Source organism: Gorilla gorilla, chromosome 19 (genome assembly GCF_029281585.2).
Source record: "Gorilla gorilla gorilla isolate KB3781 chromosome 19, NHGRI_mGorGor1-v2.1_pri, whole genome shotgun sequence".
NCBI lineage: Eukaryota > Metazoa > Chordata > Mammalia > Primates > Hominidae > Gorilla > Gorilla gorilla.
Window position 1 is genome coordinate 109439375 of NC_073243.2, and position 17556 is coordinate 109456930.

The following is a 17556-nucleotide window of genomic DNA, read 5'->3' on the forward strand; positions in this document are numbered from 1 at the left end:
GGGGGTGGTGAGGGTCAGATGGGGAGGGGTGGGTGCTTTGTAACCTTTGGGGTCCTGGGCCCTGTGATGAGCCCCATCCTTTCTGTCATTGGACTCGGGGTCACTGTACAGCCCTGGTGGAGAGAGGGTGAAGGCTTCCCTGGGAACAGCCCACTGAGCCCCGGAGGCCAGGGGACCAAAGAGGCGGCCGGGAGGACAACTCGGCCCAAGAGGGGAACAGGGGGGCGAATCAGGCTCCTTGGTACCCAGGATGACGTTAGTTTATTTAAATAGGAGGCCATGGCCCGTCCAGGTTTATTCTCCCTGGCTCTCAAGCAATGGAAAAACAATTTGTTTTATAATGCTAATGTAATACTCAACTCCTCAAATAAAAGTGCCCTTCATGATAATGGGCCCAGATATAAACAGAAGTGGCTGAGAGGGCCCAACCTGCTTCTTCCAGGCAGGCCTGTGACCGGGAGGGGGCTGAGTCCAAACCCAGAGGAGACAGTTTGTTTAAAATTTCTATGGAGCTGGACTGTTTTATAAAGGAAGGGGCTGAGTTAAGGCATGCTTTGAAAGAAGACAAATAGACTTTGCAGGAGCTAGACCCTCAAATGAGTTATATTTTAAACAGTTTACTGACTTTATGATCTTTAAGCAGGAGCAAATAATACATTCAGGTGCACAGCCGATGCACCCCAACTTTCCAGTGCAAACAAGGCCGGGAGGAGTGGGAGGAGGCCTGGCAGCAGGCAGGACAGGTGGGCTGTGGGCTGCAGGGGGTGGGCAGGGGGACACCCCCAGGCCAGGGGTTCCCTTAACCTGGCTGTTACTCTGAGGTCAGGAAAAGCCCCTGGTGAAAAACTTCTCTGGTGGGTGAAGATCAGTGATGGCCCGAAATCATCTCGGTGTTCTGAAGCCTAGGAAAGCTGTTGGCCTGGCACCGGGGCCACTTCCTACAAGAAGAACTGGCAGCCTCAGGCGGAATGTTTGGGGGCAGGTACTGACTACTATGGGTAGACATGAGATGGAGTAGGATGGGTGAACACCCAGGCATGGTCCACAGCCCTGTCTTTGGACAGTTGCCCTACAGGACAGGCAGGAGATGGGGCTGGGGAAGTGGGTGCTCACCATCGACTCCTGTGGTCTTGGTGGAGAGGACAGCACTCGAGACCTCCTAGTGGGGCTCATCTGAGTGGGCCAAATGACTGCCCCTGAAAGCCCATCTCTTCCATGTGCCACCGGGCCCCACGTAGCAGGCTCTGCAGAGGGCTTCTTGTTAGTTAGATGAAGCCAAGGAAGGCCAGCGGGCACAGAAACGTGTCCAGGGTCTGCCTGTCTCCTCCCTCTGTCCTCGCCAGTCCTGTCACTTCTCTGAACCTCTGAACACTGAGCTCTTTCCTTTCTCAGCTGACCTGAACAGACTGATCCGTCTGCCTGGAAGATTCTTCTAACTCAGCTGGAGAATGGCTGCTCAATAATGCAGGTATTTTTCTGTATTTACTTGTCACTTGCTACCCACGTAGATGTTAAAGTGACCAGAAGCCACACCTGAGGCCTCTCGTGAGTGAACGGAGCTACTTCCTTTGTCAGGTTTTGGGGTTCCACAGGCATGAGCAGGCCATGGGTCAGGCTGGTTCCGGCATGGCTGTGGTCGGCCCACTTCCACAGACCACCACCGCATGCTGTCCATCTATCCACCAGAGATGGCCGCAGTGAGGACCAAGACAAGAGGACAAATGAGGCCCTGTGTGTCTGAACACTGACCACTTGTAAATCAGCTGCTAGATACAATGTGCTTATACACAATATGCTTATCCTCCTGCCTTGGAAAATATGTTTTCAAATGAGAGAAATCACAAAATACGTGCAAAGCATGATTTGCATGGAAGTCATCAACATTTCAAAAGAGGACCAGATGTAATGATTCTTATGTACGTCTGGCATTCTATTCTGAGGGGGTAGCAATGTTAGGATTTGCAAAAAAATAAAGACAGAATAATTCATAAAGTACATATTTATCCTATGAAATATTTTGCCTTTAAAAAAATAGAATCACTCCATATCCTGTAGCAATCAAGATTTTCACATAATTTGTGTTTTGACAATAGTGGTTCAAAAATTAAAAAGTGATCCTTCTCAAAGCATACATTTAAATATATCTTCATCAAAAATTGATAGCAAATCAAATGTAAGAAATAAAAATAACTAAATTATTTGTGATTTTCCAAAAAAATTTTTCTTGTAGCATACTCAAAGCTTTCTATTAAAATTTAAAGACACAATGCACACTATAACTTATCCATAAAAAGTTTTCAATAAAAAGTTTCATTATGAAGCTGAATTGTTTTAATTCTAAAAATTTAATCCCTGAGATGAAAGAGGTCTCAGAAATCGCAGCAGAAGGGGACAGGGTAGTGGGAAGGGCATACATTTGGGAGATCCCAGGTGTGAACTCAGGGCTGGAGTGCTTCACCAGGGCCCAGTGGAGGGCAAGGCTGCAGGCATCCCTGCTGAACCTCATCCTCCCACCTGCACACATCACCCACCCGAGGGCTGTTGGGAAGAGTAAATGCCAAGGTGTGACACAGGGGCTTCAGGGAAGACTGGGATGTTGGTTTCAACTGCACTAGATGTTAGGAACCCATGGCATGGGCTGATAGGGTAAGAAGGTCAGTTCAGATGGGAGGAGGCCAAGGAGCATGGCAAGACCTCAGAGCTGCCCCATAGGGAAAAGGGCCACGTGGAGAAGGGCACAGAGTGGAGTTTTTTTCTTCCTTGAGGTTAGTAGTTCCAATTTCTACTTCATTTTAACCTCGGTGCAGCACAGCTAGACTCAGAGGTAGCTTTTGCTACAGTCTGGGCTTCTGAGTTCTGAGTTCAAATCTCAGACAATTACCAAGCTCCACTAGTTGCTGGTGAGCATCTTATCAGCAGTTCACCAGGATCATGGGGCCTGGCATTCAGCTCAATTCTCAGTTTCCTTCTAACTTCACACCCAGGATGCCAGATTCTGCTTACATCATATAGAAAATAAAACATATTAGCATGTGTTTATACATGTTGTATGTTTGATTTTTTAAAAAATACTTTATTTGTTAGAGAAGTTATGGTTTAGAGAAAAATGCATAGCAAATGTCATGTTCCCAGATAACCCGACACTCAGGTTTTCCCATTATTCACATCTTGCATTAGTGTGCACTTGTTACAATTGATAAACCAATATTGACACATTATGATTAACTATATCCATGGTTTATATTAGGGTTCGCTCTTTGTGTTGTACTTTTTATGGGTTTTCATTTTGTGTAGCACAAAAACAGATCCCTTCCTAATTTCAGGAGTACAACTTAGATATCTGAGACAAATAAAAAGTACAATAGAAGTAGAATGCAATAAAAACAGAAATGACATATAAATACTCAAACATGAACATATAAGTATATGTAAAGTACGGAGTTGCTAAATACAAGACAACCAGTTACATTTAACTTCTGTTGGTTATCTGAAATTCAAATTTGACTAGGCATTCTTAATTTTCGTTTACCAAAATCTAGAAAACTTAATATTGATGAAACATATTGAAAAATATTTGCCAAGTGAGACTTTTCTTTATGCATAGCTTGGAGCTCTGGAGTGCAGTAGGGGGAAGCTGGGTCAGAATTCACATAACTAAACTCACACATCCGAACATCTTTTATGGATGGAGATGAAGGGTTACACAGCCTTTGTTCATCCAGAATCACCCTATGGTAACATACAAAGTAGACAAACCTTGTCTTTCAGCACAGGAATCCCAATATTGATTTCAACATTTCTCTTCGCTTGGTGGACCTCCCAAGCCTTCCCGTTCTTTCCTTTCTCTAAGAAAGCCTGTTCTTGAATCATGTACTCTTCTAATGAATAAGTAAATGCTACTGTTTAAACATGATCATTTTAGCTCAGCATGGATTTACTGACAGTCAGCATGTGTGCCACTCACCGTTCACATTCGGTGCCTTCATGTCTCAAGCCAGGGTCCTTAAGCCTGGTTGGACATTTGGGCCACCGGGAAGCAGATTGGAGCTCAGTGGGCTTGGAGTGGACCCAGGAATTGGTACCTTTTTTTTTTTTTCTAAAAGTTGACGAACCAAGGCTGAGAAAATAAGAAATAAAATCCTCAAGGTGAAAATTTAGGCAGCATTCAGGCAGCCAGGCGAAATGAGGTGGAACTTGGTCCTTCCCAGCATCCTTGGAATGGTCTCTTCCCATGGCAGGAGGCAGATCTAGAATACAATGCCTCACTCACTCTTGAAATGGACTCCAGACTTTTCCATATAACCCTGAGGTCTCCTTGACTTACGAGGATGCAAGATTCATAGTCCAGGGAGAATTGCTAGGTTTGCACTGACCTGAAATAAACACAGCATATATTTGCGGACTCACTCCAGGCAGCCTCTCCAACTGAGAGGATGTTTTTAAGTGTTCACAGATAGAAAAGGGGAGAGACAATTTGATGCAATCAAAGGAGCAGCTCTGGGCATGAGGGTTTTCGATGAGATTTGGCACTTGGAGCCATCTGCGCAAGCTACATTCAAATGCATACATGTTGGATACATTGCTTGTGGCTGATGGATTAGAGTTCCCTCAAAATTCTCACTTCCATCTCAAGTGTAACTGGAATCATGAGATGGTAACTTGAGCTTCCAATAATTTCTTGTTGGATTTCACTGTGTTTCTATGCAATCCAACTTATGAATCTAAATGCACTAGAAATGAGACCATCAAAACCCACCTCAAACCTACAGGGAAGACAGCTTTCTTCAGGGTCCTCATTGGCTCAAGGGCAATGCAGCCACTGCTATCTTGAGTTGTGTATTTAGAACAACTCCTGGATGTCTTTTGCCGGTTATGTGGCCCAGAGCAGCACCTCATCTGGCACCCTATCCGCTCACTTCTTCTTCACTGTGGCTACCCTGTAAGTCTGCAGAAGACACCGGATTTGTTCAAAAAGGATGCAATGTTCGAGTAGTAATTTATGCTCCAGGTCGAGAGAATTTACAGGAAGAAGAAGAAACAACAGATGTCATAAGCCACAATCTCATATGAGATTGAGCATTTTCTTTTCAGCAGTTTTGATAGGAAAACACACGGCAATTTAAAAAGCGATGCTCATCTGCCCACTGGCCTCATTTTACCCTCTTCTCCTGCCTTTCCCATTCCCTGCTGCTGCTCACCCTCTGCCCTTTACGGATCCTCAACACCAGCCTCCTGCCTCAAAGCCTCCCTTTACCATGCTGCCTCACCCACCACCAGAATGTCTTCCCAGAGGGCAGCACAGCTGCACCCTTGCCAAATCCCAGGGCTTTTGGGTGAACTGCTACCCTGAAGACTGCAACCCAAGGCTGCTGGACCCCCCTGGAAAACCCCAGTTTTGCCAGTTTCCTTCTGCTCCACTCTCCTCCTTCATCCCTGCTGGGTTTCCAGTGGGTGCATTGCTATCATCTGAAAACACCTCTTCCTTCTGGGGCTTTGCGTAGACTACTAGCTGCATGGGCCCCTTGTAGAAAACCATCTGCTGGAGGCTTGTGTAGACAGTCAGGTGCAGGAGGCTCGAGTAGACAGTCAGTTGCAGGAGGCTTGTATAGACGGTCAGGTGCAGGAAGCTTGTGTAGACAGTCAGGTGCAGGAGGCTTGTGTACACAGGTGTAAGAGGCTTGTGTAGACAGCTGCAGGAAGCTTGTGTACACAGGGGTAAGAGCCTTGTGTAGACAGTCAGGTGCAGGAGGCTTGTATAGACAGTCAGGTGTAAGAGGCTGTGCAGACAGTCACAGCAGGTGTTGTGTTGGCTGCAGGGCCCCGATGCAGACAGCCACCTGCCTCAGAGTCCCTGGGCCTCCTGACTGGAGGAAAGATCTTTGTGTTTGGGCCAGGGAAGCAGCTCATGTGTAGAACAGGGGATTCTCGGGGTGTTTCACGCAATCTCAGAATCTCAAAAGTCAGGCTTTCAGTGAGCATCCTTTGCTCTCTCTCCTGCACAGGAGACTCACGTGACCCTCTTCACATTCTCAGACCCTCTTCCTGTGAATGCTTTTTAGCTCAATCTAAGATGCAGATAGTTATAATTTATTTTCAACATGTGCCCTTATTAAGGTACACATTTAAATGATCCTGAAGTCTTGGAATGCCATAAGCTGATGGAAAGATTTTTAAAGTGAGAAGCAGAAGGGGATGTGACCGAGAAAAGGAGGAGAGGAGAAGCCGCAGGTGGACCACCATGCCCCGCTCAGGTCCTACTGGCAGCTCCCTGTGGGTACTTACGCGCCCCATCTCTCCACTGTGCAGGGACATGAGCAAGCTCATGCCTGCTTAACCAAACATGCTTTCAGTAAAACTTGTAGGAAAGCTCTCTGTGAGGAGTACAGTCCCCATTGGGTACAAACACAAAAAGGGAACCCAAGTTTCTAGAACAAGTTTAAGTACTCTTTAGCTGAACCTCTGGGCTTTTTTCTGCTGTGGAATAAATGATGGCCTTTTAGCAATGACGTCAGTGAAGTTCACAATTCTGCTTACAAATACACCATATATATTATTGTCCAAGGTCGAAAACTGCACAGAACTGTGTGTGCACACGTGTGTGGATGTATGCACACATGTCTGAATGTGTGCCCGTGCAGATGTGAGCATGCCTCTGTTTGGGACAGCACACACATGCTTCCCCTGCAGGGCTGTATTATCTTCCAGGCCCTCTCAGGACCCCCAGCTCAGGAGAGGCAGCATGCAAGCATTTTGATAGGGCAGGAAACTCAAAGATGAAAAAGAAATTCATGAAATTGAAAAAACCGGGTTTATTAACATTAGCTACTATTTGTTTAAATAAATGGCCTCAACGAGAGAAGTTAAATAGGCAAATGCATGTGAAAGTGTCCTCTCCACCAACATGTTAGTTCTTTAATTAGTGGCTGATGATGTCATTTGCGTGACAACTCAGTGAATGCTCCCTGGTCCTGGAAAAGAAATAAATTACACATGTGTTTACTCTGGTTTTCAGGGAGATTTCGTTTTCAGGGGTCGCAGGGGCATGGCTATGTTTGGGAGGTGAGAATGCAGGCAGAGATGAATTGGGATAATTATTATGAAACTCACAAGTGCTTCTGCTCAACAACTGACCCCAGGCCTGTTTGACTTATTGGTGCAGGAGGAGGAGCCTCCCAGGACCCAGACTGGATGGAATGATAGCCACCAAGGACCCTGGAGAGCTTTCATTCTGCCATGGGGGTTACATAGCGCTGGGCCCAGCCAATTCATCCTCAGGTCACAGTTTATGTGACCCCAAATAGGTCCACTAACTGAAAAACACACGTCTTTCACGGCTAATATCTAGGGCCCATTAATAACAGCGATATGGGGGAAGCTGGAGATGTCTGGATGGTGTTGAGCATTCTGGATGAAAACTTGGGTATCTCCTGTGGCCTGCCCTGGGGAAGGGCCTTTGGCTTGAGTTGTTTTACAGCAGATTTTATTCACAGCTGTGGTTGATACAAGCTGTTGTGGGACTAGCTAAGATTTAGTTGTATGTTGTTTACATAACACCTTCAAACACAGCTTCTCGTTTCTTTATTATTTTTTGAGATAGAGTCTTGCTTTGTGGCCCAGTCTGGAGTGCAGAGGCATGATCATAGCTCACTGCAACCTTGAACTTCTGGGCTTAAGCAATCCTCATGTCTCAGCCTCCTGAGTAGCTGGGACTGCAGGTGCACAACAGCATGACTGGTTTATTTATTTATTTATTCATTTTTGTAGAAATGGAATCTTGGTATGTTGCCCAGACTGGTCTTGGCATCAAGTGATCCTCCTGCCTCTGCCTCCCAAAATACTGGAATGACAAGCATGGGCCATAGTGCCCACCTAGCATCTCATTTAAAGGTCCTGAAAATTCCTCAGCTCACTCTGAGTTGATGCTATTTTGTTCTCAGGATACACAAGAGGGTGCAGAAGTCCTGAGTGGCTTGTGTAAGGATGCCAGCTGATGATAACGGCAACTACAGCATTTAGTTAGTGCCTGCTCCGTGTATGTATCCTGAGGCATCTCGTCTTCACAACATTCCACAGGACAGGCAAGGAAACTGAGGGTTGTCATTTGCCCAAGTTAATCAAGGTTCAGGAGTTTGCTGTAGATGCTCTTCTGTCGAGGTACAGCCCCCAACCTCCCTGAGGCACAGACATCCTGCACCCAGTTTTCTCTCCTGGGCTGAGGTCCTCTTGTCTCTGCCACATGCCCTGGGCAGCCCCCACCCTCTCTGGCCTCTGCTGCCAGCTTTCATTCAGCTTTGGGCAAATGATTCCATGCAGGCAACGGAGGCCATGGCAATGACCAGCAGCCCAAGCCAGCAGCTCTGGATGGTGCCTTTCCCAGATTCCCTCCTCACTGCAGAGAGTTGCCTTAGTAAGTGCCCATCAAGACGCTAAAGATTTGTGCAAACATATAGCAAAACACAAAGGACCTAGGTTCAATTCTCCAAGCAATATGGACTTTCTCTCCACAAATTGGAATGGCAGCATGTCCTTCCTGATTGAAGTAGAGCTGCTGCTAGCATAAGTTGTTTTTCTTGAATGATTCCATGGCAAATTCACAAGCAAAAGGGAATCAGTATTTGCAAAAATAAATAATACAGCCCCAAACCATTGCCGTACGAAAAAGTAGTGATGATGACTGTGGTGCTGAGCTTCCAGTCTTGGCTCCCAGGCCACACCCTCTGCTGTTCCTCAGGGTGCACACTGTTGTGGGGCCACCCTGGAAACCGCCCCTGGGCTTAGCTTGGAGACCACACGTGTGCACCAGGAAGCAACTCTAGCTCTTGTTCTTTTTGAGTCTGAAACTAAAATCCAAGCCCTTGGTTTCTTTCTGAGATCTTATCTTTTTTAGTTTATAAACCCATGACTATCTGTATATCTAATCTATATCTATATCTAATCTATATATTATCTGTATCTCTATCTATATTTATAATTTATATCCCTGTCCCATGGAGTTTAAATTTCCGAGAATAAGCAGAAGTCTGAAAGGGAGACGGAATACATAGCTGCAGCTTTCATAAACATTTCCTTTAAATTACTCTCTCCTTGTCACCTTCTAGCTGACTCCTTGGCAGGTCAGTGGCAGGTCCTGGATTGGCACTGAACGGAAGCAACAGGCTCAGTACACACGTTCCATCTTCAGCTCTTTCTGTCCTGCTCCCTTCTCTTTTTCTGCCAGGCTTCCTTTGCCTTTAGGACGCACACACACACACACACATACACACACACACACACACTCTCCTGGAAAAGCCCACAAGTCTCTTCTAATTGCATAACCAGGCTCAGCCCCTCCGATTCATGCCTCGCCGGCACAATCTAATTTTGGCATGGGAGTTATGTGTGTGTTACTGCACATAGATTAACAACCCTTAAGCAAGACTTATCAAGTTGACCGTGCATTTCAGGAATATTTTAGGATTGTCAGTCATCACCAATCAGCAGCTTGGCACATTCTCTCCAACACCAGTTGTGTGGAGAAAATTGCAGGGGTACATGGTGCTCACCCTCTCCTTTTCATTAAGCAGTCTCTATCGAGCGTATCTGGAGCTCAGTGAGAAATCTCCCGGTTTCAGGAGACACAGCCTTCTAGTTTTTGAAAACAAATACATATTTTACATTGAGGGCAAACCGTAAAGGCATGGCTTAAGGATCGGCAAGCAGGTGGTTCCAGGCAGAATGCTGAGAGGTGCATGTGGGCTTCCCTATGTATGTCGTGATATACAGCCTCAGGGTCCAGGTCACAGAGATGCCCCTCCACACAGAGGAGACACCTTGCTGGCATTCTCTGGGCTCTGCACAGGCTCTGACGGCAACCAGCTGATCACACAGTGTACCTTCCTACAGCTTTGCCTTTCTTACTGGACCATCAGCACCCAGGAAAGGACTGTCCTTACTCGGCTGTGGCCCCACTCCTGGTACGGTGCCAGGACATGGTGCATTCTGAAGGAATAGTTGTTAGATCCAATATTTCAAAAACTGCATTTTAATGTGCATTTATTAAGCACTGTGTAACCTGAGAAGATGTGGGAAGAGCATGGGGCACCCGGCGAGGCCTCTGACTTCCCTGGTCATGGTCGCCTCCCACGTGCAAGGAGAGGACAGTGCGTGATCATTCCCGTAGCCACATCCACATGGAAATGCTGGGATTCAGCTCCTTGGTTTGGACCAGGCTGCTAGACAATTCTACAAAAGTTTACAAATATACGGTATAGTAATTAGCTTATTACCTGGAAGTAAAATTAGTTTTAATTGTAGACTTTCGTAGCTTCAAATAGAGTATCGTGGTTAAAAAACCTCAGATTATCTTCCTTAACGAAGGTGATGTTGAAAATGTAGCTCAGAACAAGCACTCAGGGGTCAGGAGATTTCATCATGCTGCTAAGAATTATGAAACACATTCTTCAATTCATTGAATATTATTAACTCTATTGTGCTACTTTCAGAACTTTTTATTGGAGGGATAACTTAGAACGGCTCATAAACCTTCTGGAGTGTAAATGGATGTTGTGTGTACTGTCCATAAATGTGCTTCCAGACCTAAAAGGAAATTTTAATGGAAGAGCAAAAAAACCCCTCCAATAGCGGCCTGCTCATTCGATGGTGGGAAGGAAGGAAGAGATTGACTTGAGAATGACTTTATAACTGTGGAAAGAAGTCAGCATGAGCTCTATTGATTTAGGATTTGTTGGTGAAACAGTGAAGATGTAGTGGCAAATTGTTTGCTTTTATTTCAAAGGTGGGTCCATGAGCACTTTCGTTCCTAAGTGAAGCAGGATGCTGGAATTAAAGGGGGTCATGGGCCGAGGGAGGTCACCCAGCAGCAAGGAGCTGCCTCGCCACGCTGGGGTGAGCTGCCAGGTGGAGCGGGATGCATGTCTGCGTCTCTTCTCCACGTGTTTCAGTCGGTGAGAAGAGGAATGCGATTCCTGACCGCCGAGACTCTTATCCAAATAATTCCAAATACTTTACAAATAGTAATTCATGAAGGCACTGACAGCCCGTGAGGCAGGAAAGTAGAATGAAACATTATCCGCGTGTTCACGAGACTGAGTCCCAGCGACGGTGTGATTTCTTTGAGGTCATAAACGGCTTTTGCAAAGCTGGGGGAGAAACCCCCAACTCTGGACTCTGAGGCTGTTCCCCTAATCGCAGTCCGTCTATGCATAGAGAGGCGGCATATACTTCGTACCCTGAGCCAAAAGCCCGACTTTTTTATTTTCCCCTCCTTGAGAAGAATCCTGTTTCAGATTGCAGCATTTTCATGATGTGGTAGTGAAGAAAACGGTCAAACGCGATTAGGATGATGGTTTGCCCTCTCTAAAATGCTAGCTCGTTTGAGCCCTGCTAGAGGCGGAAGGGCTGTGTACATGGACGAGCTCTTTCTGCTGCACTTGGGAGTAATACAATATATTGAAGGACATTTTAGAATAACTTTTCCGGAATAGCACGGAAGGGAGCGTCTAGTGTGCTCAGAGCGAGGCTCTTTACTGGAAAAGCTGTCAGGTGTCCCATTCATATGAGAAAAATCAGTGATTGTTATCCTCAACCTCACAGAATCCTTAACACCTTGCTTGTCGAAGCATATAGATCATGATCCTATTTGAACAGTATTGTTCAAAATTTCTGTTAATAATTCCTCACAACCGTGTGACTAGTGACTAAAATGACCTTGGATTCTACAAATGAAAAATTATCCCAACCACACGCGGGGGTGGGAGGTAGGCAGGAGGCTGCGGGGGCCCTGGCACAGTGACATTATACCCATAGCCTTCCTAGGCAGCTTCACTTCAAAGTCTATTTTAACTTCCCTTGGGCTATTTCTTGGGTGTGCATTTATAGAAAACACTTCCTGTTTATTTAATTTTTTTTTATTTTTTCCAATCCAACCTCATCAAAAAGTAGTGCTTTATGAGATGAGCTTTGTGGGTTTGGCATCTAGATGAGTTTAGAACAAATTAAATCACTCTCTGTACCCACAATCCCCATTTTATCTCTCAACTTGGAGGCCTGGGAGGCCAAGAATTCGAAGATGGCTCAGAGTAATGGGGATTCTGCCGACTCTACCTGGAAGGAGGCTCAAGGCGGGTCCCTTTGGACAGTGTGTGAGCAGCCTCTCCCTCCAGGGGGTTCTGAGTGGAGAAATGTGACGAACGCCGTTGCGTCGTTCCCTGAGTTGGCCTCATAAACGTTCTAAAAACGACACGGGAAGAAAAATGCTCTGGACCCTGGGACCAGAAGCCCAGTTTTCAAGCCCCATTTCTTCCCAACATAGAGCACAATACTTAAACCTGATTTGCTTCCAGTGCAATCTTCTTTCAGGAAACCCACCAAGGAATATTAGTCTTATGCTATTTAATCACCAAATCTGAACAACGAAGAGTTCTCTTCATTAAAGGCACTCAGAAATTCTGACCAGCTGTTTCCTGCCACTTGGCTGAGGACGAGGTGGAGAAGGAGAAGCCACCCAATCCCCGGGAACTCTCTGCGGTGCTCGACCCCCATCACGTGACCATTCTTTCATCGTTCTGTTCCTAAACCGGAATCGGAATCCAAGAGAGGGACTGGACTTAGGGGCTTAACTGTTGACATGCTTTAATGCATAGTACACACAATGCAGTCCTGGAGCTTGTAGAAATCACTTCGAGCTAAGTCTTTGTTTTGTCAACCACTTTCACCCCTTAAATTCACTGAACGTCATGTAGCAGCATGGCTGGAGAAAGAAACTGTAGCTAGCACGCCGTGTTCATTTGCAACTCATGGCTCCTTCGCATGCCTAGTGTCTAACACAGGCTGCAGAAATTTTTCCTGCCGCTTTATTTTAGAAGATGAAGAATTCTTCTCCCGAACAACTGCTGCTCCAGGGCACTGTGCTCACTTTTCTAGGGGAAGTGACTCTGAAACCCAAAATTCCCTGGATACCACCAGAGAATGGCTGAACAGGAAGTTTTCTTCTTTATTTAAATTAGTCAACTCGACTGTTCATGCGAGCCAAAGGCAGTGTCATAGGTGTCTGTGTGGACCCGAAGGTGACCTTGTCCCATGAGAGGGATGCTGCCCACCAGGGAAGGGACCATCCCAGATTGACGGGACTCTGGGTTTCGCTATGAGCACCCACGTCATTTTCCACAGGTAAATTCCTTTGGATGTTTCTTATTCTTAGGCAGGTTAATGGTCACTTTGTACCACAGCAAGAAGTAACTGCGTGAGTGCATGTGGCCGGGGCTTTGTGTTTCTGTTTTAATCGGTTAGGAATCTTCTCCTGTATAATGTTCTAACAACGTATTAGTCCACGCAGGTTGCTCTGTGGTGGTAAACCTGGCTATTCCTCTCAATCAGGAGGCTCCATGGCCAATAAAGTGAGGGCTCCTCGATGAGCCAGGAGATGAGGCTCAGCAGTGCCCTGAACAGGGCTGCGGCGTCAGACGGTCCTTGGCCCAGAGTTCAAGAACAGGCTGGAAACCTCGAACTCGTCTTTTTATGTTTATATATTTTCCAAATTAAGTATAATAATTTTCTACGACTGAAAAATCCAATCAATGTCAACAGTGATCACTGGATGGGGTTCCCGGTGCTCTCAGCACCTGCTGGGTGAGGAGCTGGGAATGCATCTGGGCCAGGGAGGACAGTGGGGGCTCCGGCCTGATGTCCCTGTCAGGAAGTAGGGAAGTTTCTGAGGGGTGACGGTCCCATGCCAGCCTCCCCTCCTCAGGCAGCAGCACCCGCCTGGGCCACACAGCCCCTTTAGTACCTAATTCCTGGCCACATAGCCCCTTAGTACCCTGCCCTAGTCACACAGCTCCCTTAGTACCCACCCCTGCCCTGCTGTCATAGCCCCTATAGTACCCCGTCCTGGTCACACGGTCGCTTAGAACCTTGCCCCAGGCTCACAGCCCCTTTAGTACCCCACGCTGGTCACACAGCCCCTTCGTATCCCACCCTGTTCACATGGCCCCTTAAAACCCCATCCTGTTCACACGGCCCCTTAGCACCCCAACCTGGCCACACGGCCCCTCTAGCACCCCAACCTGGTCACACGGCCCCTCTAGCACCCCAACCTGGCCACACGGCCCCTCTAGCACCCCAACCTGGCCACACGGCCCCTCTAGCACCCCAACCTGGCCACACGGCCCCTCTAGCACCCCAACCTGGCCACACGGCCCCTCTAGCACCCCAACCTGGTCACACGGCCCCTCTAGCACCCCAGCCTGGTCACACGGCCCCTCTAGCACCCCAACCTGGTCACACGGCCCCTCTAGCACCCCAACCTGGCCACACGGCCCCTCTAGCACCCCAACCTGGTCACACGGTCCCTTAGCACCCCAACCTGGTCACACGGTCCCTTAGCACCCCAACCTGGTCACATGGCCCCTTAGCAGCCCGCTCCTGGCTCCTCCAGGGTTTCTCCTATTAACGTGAAGGTGTGGGACCTTTTCTGCAGTAGTCTGTCCTCCCAACTCTGCATATGCCTTTCTTCCAAGCTCCAGGTTCCCTTCCACCCAGTGTCACTGACATGGATGTTTTGGAGAGAGTTGGGCTGAGGGAGAAGGGAGGAGGGAGGAAGAAGCATACACCCGGCTGTGGCCACAGCCGGTCTGGCACTGGCGGCGGCTCATTTCTGCACCATAGCTACAGCTGTTGGGAGATGGGATTGTGTAAGGATCTGGTCCTTTTGGTGACTCGGCCCTGAGCCAACCCTTGGACGCAGGATTCTGGTGGAGTTGATGGCCAGGATTGGTCCTGTGTGTCTCTCTCAGAGCAGGGCACAGTCCCAGCTGAACCCCAGGGACTGACTGCACTTATGTGTGGGATGGGGGGGTGGTGGCAATTCAGGGTCCAGGAGGCAAAAGCAATCAATGCACGCTCCCGCCTTGAATGTCATGTCTATGTTTGTCCTCAGCACCCACCCGCCCATCATTCTAAAGCCACAGGCGTGGAGTTGCACAGAATTACTCACCAGCACATTCCCAACGGCTAAGTGGGGCTCTTCTGCCACTGTGGCCACTAGAAATCTAAGTGGCCAATGGGTCTACTTGCGGGGGAGAAACAATGTAACTAATAATGTAATGGACATATTGCTGTATCTTTTTCCTGCGTAATACACACCATTGTGAGTATGAGATCTTCTCACTTTAGGAGTTTTTTAATATCAAAGTAATTCATGGCGCCGGACACAGTGACTCACTCCTGTAATCCCAGCACATTGGGAGGCCAAGGCGGGTGGATCACTTGAGGTCAGGAGTTCAAGACCAGCCTGGCTAACATGGTGAAACTCCATTTCTGCTAAAAATACAAAAAAAAAAAAAAAAAAAAAAAAATTAGCCAGGCGTGGTGGCTATATGTCTATAGTCCCAGCTACTGGAGAGGCTGAGGAAGGAGAATTGCTTGAACCTGGGAGGAAGAGGTGGTAGTGACCCGAGATCATGCCACTGCACTCCAGCCTGGGCAACAGAGTGAGATTCCATTGCAAACAAACAAACAAACAAATAAATAAATATTCTCGGAATTTTCTTTCCCGGGCATTTTAGAGCCAGCTAAGCTCCTGGCTAGCGGACATGCTGCCTTCAGCCTCATGCTCCTTCTTCAAATTCCAGTACTGAAGGGTCCATTCTCAGTTCAGGAAGACGTACGTGTAAGGCAACTTCCTGGGTGTTGGTAACATATAGGATTCCTCCTTCAGGCGAGAGCAGAGGGGACTTGAGGGAAAATGGGATGAAATCACGGTTGTGCTTTTGTTAGTTTTAACCAGGCATCGTCAGGAGCTGCAAACTCTTTGCTTTTCTCAAAGACACTTGAGTGTGCTTTGGGGGGCCAGGACTAAGCTGCCTGCTGACCTGAGTGAGGTGTGACCACCTTGTGCCTAATCAGAGGCTGGGAGCGCCCTGCAGGTCTGGGGGATGCACCTCTGTGTTGTGGCCATGACTCAGGGCGAGGACACCACGGAGGCCCCTGATGTGCGCTGGGCTTGGTGGTATCTGAAGAGCCAGATATGCACTGTCTGACCCATCACAGTCACTGTTCATCCTCCTCACTTGCAATCTGGCAAAAGTTAGAAAATATAATGCCTTCTATTTTTAAATGTACAGGCAGGGATACTCCGAATTATGAAGTTCTAGTGTCTTTCTACAGCCATCAGATATTGGGGCAAGTTAACACTATAAAGGGAAGTTTGTAATTTATAAATGTGGATATTGGCATTCTGATAAGCAGAAAAAATAAATATTCCTTTAAAAATATATGTGTCTTTTTTGCACTGACAAATAATATGTAATTATATAGTAGTTTTATTTTAAATTAATCATGGGAAGGGTTAGCAAAATGTAATACTTTAGGCATGCCATATATTAAAAAAACTATTTTTACTTCTGAATTTATGTTGTGTTCTGCAAAGCCAAGAAGCAGAAAAAACCCATTCTGGGATTACTTTCCTAATTCTCTCCTGCTAAAAGTCCCAGATCTTTGTTTTTCAGCCAGAAATGATTCATTCTACTTCTTTGTGCAGATGCAGAAATCAACATCTTTCTCCACTGATTCTTCCCTCCTACTGTAAATTAAGAATAAGAGTTTTTGGATTAATTTAAAACATTTTGGAGCAGAATTTTCTAAATGTTTATAAAAATAATAGGACCATCAAAATTAAGCACCTGAAGTGATCACCACCTTAAATCATGTTGATCAATGGTGGTTCTTTCGAATGGGGAGCCCTGTAGATTTGCTGGGGAAACACGACTAAGGTGGAATGAAACTTTAGAACTGAAAACCTGTTCAGAGACCCTCAGCATCCACTCATTCCATTCTGGAGATAACATAATGGACAACATGAATTCTATTGGTGATGATGTTGATTTGCAGAAGGTGTTCATAAACCATCTGAGAGGGAGAATTACACCATATTAGCATCTGTGCCATCTTCATGAGGTAGTCTGCTTTTTATTCCCAGAATGGCAGTGCCCAAGGTGCAGGGAGGAAGGCTGTGTGTTGTGGAGGGCCTCCTGTGCTGGGGTCTGACTCTGTGTTTTGCACCTGGGGCCACAATGTACTGCTGCACCCTTCCTGGGCCCAGTGGCCTGAGTACAGCTTGCAAGACGGCCTTGGTTGACCTCAGGTGTGGCCGCCTCCTCCCTCACCCTCAGCCCTTTCTCTGTCTCCTGCTTCTTTCTTTCTCTAGAGGCTGGAGAAGCTATACATTCACTTCCCAAGAATTTCCTGCAGCTAAGCCTTGGCCACATGTCCCAGTTCAAGTCCATGAGACAAAATGGGAAATTACTGTGGGTGTGTGGAGGGTGGGAGACGAGGGATTCCAAGAAAAATATTCTTCCCTGATTACAATCAAAACAAAACAAAACACACTTTCCTTATTTTCCTGCCCAGCCCCTTTCTTCCTGTAAGCTGCTATGGGAGTGAGTGCTTCTTGGAAGGGCAGTAGCTGGTTTGCAATCTACAAGGACGAGTCTGAGGATAGAGAGCCTCCAAGGTACGTACGTGGAAGACTTGGAAAGATTCAGGGCATCTGGGTCCTTG

At 46.9% G+C, this 17556-nt stretch overlaps 1 long non-coding RNA gene across 1 annotated transcript; it reads left to right on the forward strand.

The window, feature by feature from the left end:
• Nucleotides 1-84: 84 nt before the first annotated feature.
• LOC129528034 (uncharacterized) lies at nt 85-2312 on the forward strand. Its single transcript, XR_008673182.2, has 3 exons — nt 85-982; nt 1393-1468; nt 1576-2312. It is a non-coding gene; the product is annotated as an uncharacterized lncRNA (long non-coding RNA).
• The last annotated feature ends 15244 nt before the right edge of the window (nt 2313-17556 follow it).